The 14,315-nt window shown below is 32.9% G+C and overlaps 1 protein-coding gene and 1 non-coding gene across 6 annotated transcripts in view; one reads left to right on the top strand and one right to left on the bottom strand.

The window, feature by feature from the left end:
* The window catches only part of LOC119067592 (protein groucho), a 141,776-nt gene that overhangs the window by 21,086 nt on the left and 106,375 nt on the right, over window positions 1-14,315 (top strand). The gene's annotated exons all lie outside the window — the stretch shown is intronic.
* Trnal-aag lies at window positions 2,742-2,823 on the bottom strand. Its single transcript has one exon. It is a non-coding gene; the product is annotated as a tRNA-Leu (tRNA).

The raw sequence follows: 14,315 nt of genomic DNA, 5'->3' as shown, positions 1-14,315 counted from the left end.
AGTAGTATGCAATGTGGACGTCATAATCAAAATATTACGTCTTTTCGATTACACTTATGGAATTTCGATCTTTGTTATGGGATTTCATTTTATATCTTTCTATTCATTCCACGTTCATTTTCGTATTACTGTTACAGACAATGTTTGCTCAATATGTTGTAACCTTTCGTTCCCTGAATCTGACTTTAAGATCTTACGTCAGTTAGGAGTATTTTTTAAATTAGGTTGACCTCACTTCTATCTTAATTGACATTTTGTAATATTGTTTGAATCACTAAGCACTGATTATAACTGACTGAACATTAAACTGCGATTCCACTTCAACGACAACTTTTGAAATTAATTGCATGATGTTCTTTGTTTTTCCTTAATTTTTTGTTTAATTGATTTGACTGAGGATGGATTCTTTTGACGAAACACTCGATCAATTTTTTTAATAGTTCTGCTTAACAAAAAAAAAAGAGCATGAACTATCCTGAACTCTGCTTTGGGTTGTGTGTCAAAGTGATGTTTGAAATGATTCTGTATGAATGGTTCTGTACATGAATACTGGAAAAATTAAAATTTAATGCTTCAAAGTTGATGCTAATTGACATAGTTGCCACAATATACACGTAAAAAATACAATGAGTAGCAAAAAAAGTTGAATGCATCTATGTCCAGTACCTCATCTTTACGTATGGGTATACCACTAGTGTTTTTCTTTTTCTAAATACCGTTTTTCCGCAATTCTCAAAAAAAAAACGTCCGAGATTGTTACGCTGGTATCAATGGAAACATAAATATTTGCATTACCGGATGTTACACAGCAAAGTAATAACACTCATTTTCGTACATTTACGAGTCTAACTACAATAAAATTTAAAAAAACAAGCAAATAAACAGAATAATTCAAAGAATCGTTGTTTACATTCATACTGGTTATTTATACGATTTATTTACGTCTTCTGTTCGATTATAATTTAAGAAAAAAAAAGAAGAGAAAATGTTCTCGAGTAGAAAGAACATCGGATGTGCAACTTCGATGAGTCTTATTGGCTTTCCTTTTTTTTCTTCAACAATTAGCAAGTTCTTATTTAAGTATATATGTGTTTGTCTACGTCTGCTATTATTTATGATCATGATCAATTATTCGGATGTTAATTCACAGTTAATCGCCCAATCAAACAAGCAGTAGATGGAAATTAAATGATAGATTAAAGGCGCCATCGTTACAATGAAATTTATCCACCATCTCTATGACGAGAAAGAATGAATTTAGTCTAAAGTTTGGCTCGTATCATAATGTTAAAAAATCTGAATTGATAGTGTTAGAGTCGATGTTTGAAATTTGTCTCAATTTTATGGCTTTTAGGGCTCGAGAGTTTCGAAAGGTTTCTTCCATTCTTGCTTAAATTTGAATTAGATAATTCTTGTTAACAAAAGATAAAATATTTTTGATTGAAAGTACAGATTAAACTGTTCTTCATAAAAAAAAGGAAAATTAAGAACAATCAATCCAAAATGCTGCTATATTAAACTGCAAAGAACGTAATAGAGATGTTCGATAAAACTGTTTGACCTATTTGTCCATGTTGATGGTTGATTACCATCTCATTCGAGTCGATTTCCTTTCAGACTGTTTAGCTATTATTATTCTTTTTATGAATGGAGATGAATTATAATCTCTATCATCAAATATTGCCAATCGGAGCAGCAGTTATGCTTTATGAAACGACATAATTGAAAGTTTTATTGTTCCAGAGTGAAATGTGAAGCCTTACGAACCCTATCCTAGACGAATTTTTACATATTTTGATGACGCGACGTAACTGAGTCTCTGATCAAACAATAAACGAACGAATGAATAAATAAGTTTTTTATTTTGATCAATTTGGTGCGATGTGCACGAAGTATCGCTTGTTCAATACATTTTTTTGTCCCAATAAAATTATATATCGCATATCCGACAACCAGACAACCATCTATACAACGTTTTTCTATCACTTAACGATCAATAAAAAGGTAATTTACTCGATTCAAATTACTTAATTTTGATTACACATTTATCACAATTTGATGAAAGTGGTCTACACCGACCGTACGCATAGAATGTTTGAATATACATAAGAACTGATACTGTGCAGTGCATGTTATAATATACAAATCTGATTGATGCATAATATATTTTATCAAACGGTATGTTTATACCGTGTTTATAACACGTGCTATCGCACATCGAAACGAAGAAAATAGCTATTTTTCGTATCTAGATATCAAATGGGGTTATTTTGCGCACTAGATGTCAGATTGTCGATACGAGCGAAGCGAATGGACGTTCATAAACTGACGTTCCGGAAATGACGTTTTGTGATTCTAAAAGTGTCACCAAAATTGTCCATATTTTGACATTACAGTTTATAAAATATTTTACCGTGTAGCGGAAGGTATGTCATTACAGAACCAAATAACAGGACGGAATAAATACCAGTAAATGAATGCTAGTTTACTATTTCAGAGATACGATGGCTATTCATGCAATAGTTATATATGCAACTGAAGTCACTGAAGTCATTAAGGTGGACAACTTTCACGTGTTTCATAATTTTCAACAAATCGACTAGATAGCGGTTCCCCGTTGAGTGTGTGGCGTAAGTTGTATTGAGAGCGTTTAGCGTGGTTAGGATAAGCGAAATATCGAAGAATAAATTGGATCTACAAACATCTTGAAGTGATTCAAATTAAATTTAAAAAAAAAATATTGGCAGCGGTGGGATTCGAACCCACGCCTCCGAAGAGACTGGTGCCTTAAACCAGCGCCTTAGACCGCTCGGCCACGCTACCACTGACAACATAGCATCAACACATCATTTGCATTTTCAGTTCAGAATTTTTAGTCGACTGGTTACTGTTTCTTCAAATTTGTATAATTAAAACGCAGGTTTTGGTGATTTGTACATACTTCTGTTTGTACAAATGGTATTATTGTTCGTTAGATCGTCTCGTAATTTTTTGTTGAAAAGGCGAATTCGACAAACAACAAAACAATTCACAATTGGAATTTCTGATGTCTATTAGGAACGTGAAGAATGTTGGAAGAGTGAAGTGTGTCGTCATAGAATTTTACACATTTACACTGATACTTTAATTAACTACACAATGGATAATTGACATTTTAGTTATTACGGTTATCACGATACGCAGACTACTATCTTACAAAAAGTCTTAAATCATGTATGGCTCAAATTGATAATAATGACTTTTAAGCAGTGAATTCGGTATAGGTTACCCATGATCACGACATTTATTAGATCAATTTTGAATGAAGAAAAAATATTTGTTCTTCGAGTGAATTACGATAGAACTGAGTCATGAAGTTGCACTGATAGAGTTGTCGTGAATAGAATTCAAACAACAAGTGTCAGCTGGAGACTTTCTTTCCAAACAGTTGTTGCAAATGATAAATACCTCAACGACTTATGAAAGTGAAATATCCAGACTTTATCGCAACAATAAAAAAGTGAAACGAATAATAATTCCCGTCTAGCTCTAGATTTCGAATCAAATGCAATATATGATAACAAAAGTGGTCTAGAACATATACCAGAGGTGACCAAATTCAAATGCATTGATCAACAAAATGTTAAAATCGTTTAGAAAACAACAAGAAACGATTTGTCGAGACAAAATAAATTAAATTTTCGTTACGCCACATTTTATGGGCATATTCTACTCGTGAATAATGAATATTATCTACATCAACGTTTACATATTATATACCTGCTACGGCGAATTACATTCATATGTGCATTGTTATACAAGTTAAACATTCACCGATTTAACACAACAAAAAATCACTGCAACGTCTCTGTTTCACTCTGGCAATGTAAATTTAATTTTAAAAATACGAAACCGTTTAAGGAATTAACAACAATAATAACACCAACATCCATGAATCGAGAAGAAAAAGAAACACAAAATACAAAAGAAAAAAAAATTAACAGAAAATACAACCTCACCGATATGGAATAAAAAAAAAAAACTTCTAACGAAACTTCAGAACGTTCTACTTTATTGTAGCTGTGTTTTGTATTGTTGACTCTTCCATTTTGTTCGAAGTTTTTTTTTATTCATTTTTGATATTATTTTTGAGCTTGTGCATCATATTTATATGTCTATAATTGTGTTATGTTTTACTCAACCTTCCATTTAATAGTCAATATTATATGGTATGTTGCACTGCTCTTTGTGAACATGTAAAAGGAAAAATTCGAACTCAACGTTTACATACAAGATGTAAAGGTTCTGTTTCTTAGTTATGCACAGAATTTATAACGGCAGCTCACACGCAGATTCTAGAAGTGTCAAAGAGTAGGCGCTCGAATTGTCGTTATCGTTTTCTGTAATTATGACAGTCTGTATTCAAAAACGTTCAAAATCTAAGGTGAATACACAGTTTGTGTCTGCAAAATGCGTTGGAAATGTTGACAGATAATGTATGAGCCATTTGTCAATTTCTTCACGCATAATGTGAACCTGATGTAGACGATCATTTTTCAGTCATTTTCTTCGCATTTTGCCTAGTCTCACGAATTTGTTATCCTGTGAAGGGGCATTAGATCATTTAACAATATATAACAAGACAAAAGTCACAACTCCAGCATCAAGTCCTTTAAATTATCTTACTGGACCCACCACAGAACTTAAAATTATTCTATCGCTTCACATTCAGACCTTGCGCTCTGAAATGTGGAGACTAGACCTCGTCAATCCCTTCAAATTATCATAATTATCGTAATACTTAGAACTGAATTATGTGCTTAATGTAGTGTTAAGAAAAATCATAAAATATTTCGACAATACTCACAACAGACTAGCTTTTCGACCATTTTTGATAAAGTTTCGGATAAAATGTCATATATGGAACACATGTAATTACCCATATTCATTCGATATGATGTTCTGTTGAAAAAAGTGTGATTTTTTTGTGTGCTTCATATCTCGGTTTTACTCTGTTATATCATGTTTGAAGTGGAAAAAACCTTTTGAAACTGTTGGTAATACAACCTAATTGAATATTGTTTCCAATTTAATATAAAAATATAATAACTGCATTTTCCAGGCACTTTACATTGAATTGGCAAAACTTGTTTCGTTATAAAGCTTTTATTGCTACTACACTATTGAAATTGCATTATAGCCATTGTTACTGCACAACAGTTCAAGAGTTATTAGATCCGTAAATTTGAAATTTTTTTTTATAAAAGAGGAGATTTTACTCTGACATATTGTATTACATTGTCGCGACTACAAAAAAACCTTATTAACGAGCCGCAAAAGAATTTCTGGTTGGTTTAATTTCGAGACCTGTTGCATTCGTCTTTTGATTCGCCGGTCAAGTATGCACAATTTTAGTTTTGCTGGATCTGCGTAAAATATTAGTAAAATAATATCATCTCTGGCACTTGAGAGGTAAGAGGACCACTATATTGAGGCAAGCATTAAAGTGAGTTGGAGGTTCTTATATTTTAATTAAATACTTCAATGCATTGATATAATTTTAAACTAAAAGATTTCATAGGTTTCAACAAGTAATTAGCATCCTGAGAAACTAATTTTGTCGTTTAGTTAAAGTAACTTTAAGTTTTCTCTTTCGGTTCTTCAAACTTTGTCGAAAAACTAGAATCTAGTATTTACTTTTCTCGTTTTCTGTTTAGACTACTTATTTAACAAAATATTCAACAAGAAAGCTCGCCTTGCTTAAACATAATTTTCCAATATTCATTATATCCTCTCGATTTATTTCTCAACAAACTTTGAATTTTGTTCAAATTAATTAAAGACCAATATATTAGACGGTGAACTTTTTCCATTAGACATTGTACACCATTCATCTTAACTAATTTGTTTTTTTATAACAAACATCAATAGTTCGATGATAGTATATCTCAGAAAACGGTCTGAAACTTTATGTTAAAAGTAATTACATTTTACATGCCCCATGCATCGAAAACCATACTTTTCATGTTTCAAGCACTATACTCTTGACAACCTCACCATGTAAAATCCGTTACTCGAAATAAAAATGAAAAGTATCGTTTTCGTGTGGTCATTAACCTCGACTACGTCTCGGATCAACAAAATTCACACGAAAACTCTATTTTTCATGACTATCCTAGTGCCTAGTCATGTAAAATACTCTAACATGACATAAATGAATGAAAAGTTGAGATTTTTTGTGAATTTTGTTTATTCGAGGCGAAGCCGAGACACACGAAGACGAGACTTTTCACTTTTATCTCAGGTATGAAATGGATGAGAGCGTCGATAGTAGTGCCTAATGTCACGTTTTCGTGTGTTTATTGATCTTGACTTCGCATCATTAGCTTTTCAACTGTTTATCCCTTTGATCTAGATTGTAGCTCCTTCGAATTCTTAACAAACTGAAGCTACGCGGTACAAATATGTAAAATTTAATTTTTCGAAAATAAATTAAATTGATGCCTAGAGTTAAAAACTCTCTGAATGACCGTCTTTTTCTAAATATCGTATTTCTCTTGCTTCTCTCATTTCTCTATATATTCGTTATGGAGAAATGAGAGAAGTTGGAGAAATAAGAGATTTAGAAAAAGACGGGCATTTAGAGGGTTTATCGCTGTAATATATTAAACATGGACGAAAATAAGCACTCCTTCACCCACGAAATTAATTTATTGTGGCCTATATTCGACAGACTGGCATTGCTTGTTTCTAAACTACATTTTCTTTCGAACAAAAGAAATGAAATTTATTTCCGTTGAAGAAATTCAACGATATTTGTTTCCTATTGTAATGGCTCTTTCTTTTTCGTATTAACACACCTAAATACACCATAGATGCAAACTGTTGAGTACACAGAAATGTATATTTTTACACTTTTTTCGTACACTTTTATCGTCGTACGGATATATTATGAAGGTATAAATGGTTGGTATATGGTTAATGTATAATTCCCTTTTTTCTCATTTTCTTTTCATGTTAAATTGTTTAGAATTTTATGTTAATGGCATACATAGTTCATCATGTTTGTAACAGTTATAAATCACATGCATGCTTGGAATTTTGTAAAATTATGTGTGAAAACTGATCTTTTTATTGTTATTTTTTCCGCATCAAACTGTTGATGATGCGCTTCTGAGGTTAGAAATAATAACCAAAAAGTGTGTGAGTGGATCGAAATTCTTGAAGCTACAAATTAAGTACAAAAACAACCGTAATTTATAATAACTAACGGCTTGAGTAAAACAAGAACAAAACTTTAAAATCATATGGCTGTAAAGGGAAATAATTTTGCGAAAATAGGTTAAAATAAGCGAGATGTTGTCAGAAAACGAACCAAATGTAGATGAAAAGGTTTAAAAAGTCGAGTTTTGCGTGTGAACTTTATTGATCCGATGCGACTCTGAGGTCAAACAACACATTAGAACGAGACTCCACATTTTTATCCTGAGTTATGTTGTGGGCTCCGAAACCAATTTCCTTGCTTCCCCATAGTGGTGTAATATGCCATTTCTGTTCTTAGGGAAACAGAAATATGTATTAAAACCGAAAGTAGTGTCCTGAATTTTATGTGGTCCGATGAATGTGTGGCACGTTTTAAGACTAATATAAGCTAACGATTTAATCATTTAAGACTAGTTCATGTAAACCTAATGATATACATCTCGTCTCGTTCTGCAATTGTGGTCGTTATTACTGACTAAAAAATATTTTGTTTTGGCCAAATCATGACACGAAAAAACTCAGTTTATTTGTGATTCCCTTGTTGATGGAACAGAGCAAGATTAAGACAATGATTACACTAAAAAAAAACTAAACTTCGTCGATATAATCATCCAAAGGAACACCTGTTTAACAAATCATTGATATGGTGTCGCTTAAATGGTTCTCATAAATAACGGCCAATTTTCTTCATCAGTCTTCTTTTTTTGGCAAATTTGCATGTAAAATAAATCATAAATTTGTTTAATGTATTAAAACATGTGCTACATCTTCCTTCAATCAAACAAAAATAAAGAAAAATAAACTTAAAATTTTTACATGAGCACATATCTATCGTACGTCTTGATTTCAGAAAAGAAGGTGTAATCTATATAATTATGAGATGAATGTATATAGTTCCTTCTTTACTGCACCGCACACACTCGACGATATAATTGTTTGGTTTCAAATGATTCTTTTTAGACTGAGAAGAAAACTGTGATGCTCGTATTTTATTCATATAATGAAGCAAAATCGTTACAATTATTGAAGGTATTGCCTGGTGCGGTGGCAATAACAAACAATACTTCTATACACTTTTATTATTACACTTTGAACAGAATTACATGCTCTACTCAATACATTCGTGATTGAAATTAATTTAAAATTCATAAATTCATTCGCCGGTTAATGTAGTCACAGAACGCATTTTACTTAACCTGCTGAACCCAGAAGTATCGTGTTACTGGAAAAATTATATTTAGCCTTGTACGAAGTAACGGATTGTTAATAGTGTTGTGTCTGGGAAATTAAAATGGTTATCGCTACCTGTTTCATTCTATCTGATTCTATCTAGAAATTATTTTCTAATTATTCTAACTCGTTATCGGCTAGAGTGAATAATTGAGGACAATCAACAACTAGTTTTTGAAGGAAGATTTGCCATTAAGTTGTTATGTTCTTTTCATCATCGTTGTTTCAAAAGTTCGTGGGTTACAGCCACGTTCGTAAGGTAAATCTCCCCCTTACACGATTTTTCAAGCATTTTATAACCATCTCTCCCCAACGTGCTCACGAAATTCGATTATTTTTCCACCTTTTGTTTGTTGTAATGTATACCGAGAAAATGTTTTTTTTTGTCTTGCGGGCAGAAAACAACCCATTACCATGTAAACAAAGACCAGTTTTTTGCATTTTCTAGCCGCAATACAACAAAATACCGTACTGTCTCTCTGAAAAATTTGTTGCTGATGCGTGTGGGAATCCCACACTGTGGGATGCATATCTCTCCTTCAGCTCGAAACACAAACTTACCACACACCTCAACAGAAAATGTCCCTGAGAGACAGTAATGTACGTTATTATTTACCTTTCGAACAATTTGCAGAGCCTCTATCTTACTAACCTTACAAAATATTTAGTTGTTGATGTACCACACGGAATAACCTATAGCTAAAAACTCTGCCGTATTCTGAATTACTATTTTTGGATCCTTCAATTGTTTATTTTCATACCAAGAACAGACAACAATAAAACAAAATCTTTATTTTATTTTCATTTCGATATTCATTTCACTTTTTTTCAAAGAGAGTACACACAGATCTTTTTGAACGTAACAGCACTCATAATTACATTTTATTTTTAAATAATAAATGTCGATGAAAAGCAGTTCATGATTATAACAGCACGATGTTATTAAAATGAAAAAGAAAAAGAAAAAAGAAAAACTTCTTCAAATTTAAATATAAAAAGCATTTTGCGTATAAAAATAGAGATGAAAAGTGTTTCGTCAGTTATAATATTAAGTATTTATGAATAAATATGCTATTAGTGTTTTTCGGGAAGTTATTTTCGGGTAAGACTTCGTCTTCTTTTTTTCCTTGTTCTTATAAAATCAACACATTTTAGTGGTGCGCTCTGCCATTCAGTCTCAATTATGTTTTAATAATAACGAGTTGGAAATTATTTTACCGTCAAGTGTGATGATAAATTTACTAAACAAAGTTAAGTGAAAGAGCAGCTAAAATTATCCGCACGTTTGTTAAATGAGTTTGGTGTAAACGATTACCCTTAAGTGGATGATGCACCTAAAACGTTTCACATTTTATGCATAAGATTTATCTTCACTGTCTGTGGCTATCTCATGTATTGTGTGCTGTATATTATGTGGGTAAGGGTAATTTGGATGTTATATATCAGGTGAATCTATCTTTTACAACAATTCAGGCAGTCAACTATTTGGCTTCGCAATTAATGTTCTTGTCATACAATAGTAAGCGTTTATGTTGAAACAGAATGTTGCGTGTTGTATTGATGGATATGTGAATGTTGATAAGTGGATAGATATCGACGAATAGAGCAAATCATCCAAGTCAAATCCACATTTAAAGCAATTAATATCTTTTCTCTTGCATTTAAAATCTGTTTCACGTCTGTGAAACACGAACTAACAAGATTTTAGCAAAAAATGCATTTTCCTAATTTACTTTTCTCTTCTTTTCAGGTAAGTGGAACATCTTTTGGCAATTTTTTTGGCATCTTTGTATGGAAAAGCAACCTAGTGATATTGCCAACATTTGGATAAATTGGAGTAAACCAATACTAACAATCTGACATGTCTCACAGTTTCAACTGGAGAAACTAAAACAAAAACAAGAGAAAAGTTCCTTGCTTTTTTGGCACTGGTAACAATATTACATGCTCGTAAATAACGTTTCTGGCGAGTTGCGTATTTAAACTATAAATGCTGAGAGATACGAAACAACGTCATCTCTCAAAAAAGAGATGAATGTAGCTAGAGCTTCGCTCTTCGTAATATAAGATTACTTAAAAATTATCACCTTTTAGCCACCTTTGGTGTAGTTAGGAGCAGGTTGACTGTGGTCAAAAATCTCGACCTAATCGGAACCTGGCTTTACTTTGTCGGGACAGGTCTTAGGTAACCCTTTGCCGGGACATTTCTTAGGCAACCCTTTGTCGGGACATTTCTTAGGCAACCTGAAATTTTCATACAAATTTTGCAGATGACCTGTCCCAGGACCTGTGACATTTCTGGTCAGCGATGATCTGATTACTAAGTTCTGGTTTCAGATCAATTCAGGTCAGTTCGAAAAATACATCAGGTTCGGGTCAAAACAGGTTCAGGCGTTCAAGTAAACCTGATATGTCCTGAACAATAGTCAGCACATTAAAAAACGACAAATTTGGAGGCTATTTCCAATTTTAATACTCCCGCCTCCCAAATTACAGCCAATCATTGTACGTTTTTTGCGCCACCTTACCACCCCAAACTAGTTTCGTAAACTATTCATTTTTCATAAAATTGATTGTGCAAAGAACACACATTCACGAAACATTATTTTCAATAGCTAAAATAACATCGATTACTTAATCCGTCACATCCTCATTTTAGTCATAAATCATTTTACATCCTTTCAATAAGCCCACTCAATATACATAATATGTATACCTTTTGACTATACCCGATCATTTTCAAACTTTTCCTTTAAATCCATTTCCTGTTCATATAGTTTTGTCGATTGTAGAAATTTCTATTTTTTCCCATACATAAAAGCTGAAAATGTAAAAATCAATATTCACAATATATTCATAGCCCATCCACCCACATTCTTTCGGTGAATATACTTTTTTTCCGTTCCATATTTTCGTCACCGCACATTCCTTCCTCCACCCCCATTCTCTTCTTCTGTTCAACATCAAAACATTTCGTGTATAGTAACCCTACATTTTTTACCGGAATCACAGATAGAGTTTTTTCAATGTATATAAAAACGTCGAAAGGGAGTAGAACGTTGAAGTATTTATATAAAAACAAACGTTGTACGAAAACGATCAATTTATCGATTATATCGTCATTATTAATCATTTCGTTCGGATTCACTAAAGCCAAAATACATTCATCTCAAACAAGCCACACAATTCCTTAAATCTTGATTACATCTCTACCGGTTGGGTTAAATTGTTATATTTGAATTGGAGTTCGGTTGAAATGTAGGAAAACGATTCGTTTACTATTTAACATGCGGTGTATTTTGTATGTAGAAGAGACAGATAGGTATAACGCTCACTGGTGTGCACAGCGAACACATTTTCTTATATATGAGAGTAGTTCAACTTACAACATCGATTCGATGTGATAAATCTTGTAAATGTAAACTCCAAGCTCCGTATTGTCTGTAGTTATATGTTAGCTGTAGCCCGAACGAATACTTTATAACACACAGGCAACTATACGGCACTTTGGTAGTCTGGTTTCGGAAAAAGATGCTGTACATTCGTAGCCCCACTATACACAATTCGGATTTATAGCACTAAAAGGAATGGATGAAAGTTGTGAAGTAAAAACGAACAGCTTTGTACAACATGTGCGGTATTTTAGTGGCGGCTGAAATTATTCATCTACACAACATATATGCGCTATCATCCGACTAAACATAGAATTTTCTACGTTATACTATAACGGTTACATGTTCCGTATGAACCCTTTTTACCACACAGTATGTGGATGATAATGGTGGTGAAAATAGTTGACTCACTTACCACTTTATATTTTGTAGCATCATACCATTCGCTGACCTCATTTCCACCGTTTCCGTGTGCTAATGAGAGTAGTTGTGTGTCGACGATTTGTGTTACACTTTTGACGATAGCGGATGGATGCACGATGTACATAGAGTCGGTTGTATTTGCATGTAAATTTGCACAGAACAGTATCAGGAAGACGTATCGCGTGTATAACTTAGTCAAGGAACGTAATAAATTCTTTTTTAAATTACATCTTGGCTGGGTATGAACTCAGCTTGACTGAACTGAACACAGCGACAACAACAACACTGTTTTTTTTTATCTTTCTTTAATATGAATGTATACGGTGCGATGTTAAAAGCTCACAATATAAAAGCGCACCATCTACAAAAGACTTCGGGGAAGAAGAAAAAAAAAATAAAGAAAAAGAATTTGTTTCACTTAAGATGTTAAGGAGTAGAGAAAAAGTTATTTTTTTTCTTCTTTCCTTTCTACCATGCTATACGTACGTAATTGTGTACATTAAATTACATATAGATATAGTTGGGTTGTATAAAGAAGGAAGAAAAGACGACGAGTAAATAGCAGCTTAAAAGATGCTGGGTGGTGGGGTTATGTTATGGAAGGTTGAATGGGAAAATGGTTTTGTATTTTTCGGAATGGAATGAGATGGTTTCATTGGAATGGCGAGGTCGTCGAATGTTATGTTCTGGGTGTATTTTTTTGGAGGTGGGTGGTACGTACGATGGGGTAAGAGAGCAGTATTATGTGTGTTTTTTTTTTCTTCGTTCGTTCGCTTTTCTATGCTGCCGTTTGTTGGGTGGTGTGCGATGATGATGCTTCTACTGGTGCGGTGTGTGGTAAATGAAGGGATTGTTTTACTACGCCATCAGCTTTCCGTTTAACTTTGTTAAAGTAATAGGACAGATATATAGCTCAAGTGATTATATGATGGTTTTTATTTATTTTCTGCAATATGGCGTCAAGGTAAATATTTGCTGAGTAATTTAGTACAACAGAGGTTGGTTGTGATGGAAAATTTATTTTTCTCCTTTTCTTCCCGGTATTTTTCGGAGTGGGTATTTTATTATTATTTTTTTTTGTACGTTGTTGAACTCTTGTTTGTTGTGTATTATGTCTTAGAAAGAACACTGAATATAACGGAAATTAAGAAAATTAATTAAATTTTATGCAATTTCTTCTCCCTTTTTGAAAAGAAGGGTTGTGTAAAGTAGATGATATTTACATTAAAGGGAGTGTTTAATAGACAGGTAGAAAATATGAAGAAATTTTGCATTAAATTGAGCTTTGATGGGCGACGGAAAATACAATTAGAGTGTGCAAATCGGCGTTGAAAATTGTGCAAATGGGCGTTGGAAACTTTTACTCAGATTGTGATAATGAAATCATTTTCTTCGTCGGTTGGCTATTATATACACACTGTTAATATACACTTTTAAATATAATCAGCAATTTTTAGTTCAGGCGATTTTTTCTCGCGATAAAAGTTTTTGTGTGATAATCCTATTACAAGTTCATGTAAAACAAAATGAATTGCCTGTAACTACCAGTAATTAGGGTTAATTTACGTGACCTAAATACAGAAACCGATTCATGTAGAAAAACTTGAATAAATTATGTTATATTGCTGTTGATATCAAAAATATTGTTTTCACATCACACAATCAGTTTTAGGAGTTATCGCTACTCGGAGGCTTAAGACTGGTATTATTAGTTGCAAACAAAACTTCAATGAAATCGCAATTTAAATGACTTCACACTACAATTAATGATCGACGGCCGCACAAAGTTTACAGTAGATGGTGTCAAGTGATGGACATTTTATTCAACAAATTAACAACAATGTTCACCTTACTCAGCATAAATTTACAATAAATAATTTACAACATAATCCCCATAATTCGTAATTACCGGAAATTCTACACCTCAATTGACTTTACCCTTTTAACTTAACCATCGACATTTTAGCAACAACAACCATGCATGGCTTAATATATTATATATATACGTAACCGAAGGTATTATACGAG

Source organism: Bradysia coprophila, chromosome II (genome assembly GCF_014529535.1).
Source record: "Bradysia coprophila strain Holo2 chromosome II, BU_Bcop_v1, whole genome shotgun sequence".
Lineage (NCBI taxonomy): Eukaryota > Metazoa > Arthropoda > Insecta > Diptera > Sciaridae > Bradysia > Bradysia coprophila.
Note: the sequence above shows the minus strand (reverse complement) of the source record. Positions and strands in the feature narration are given on the sequence as shown.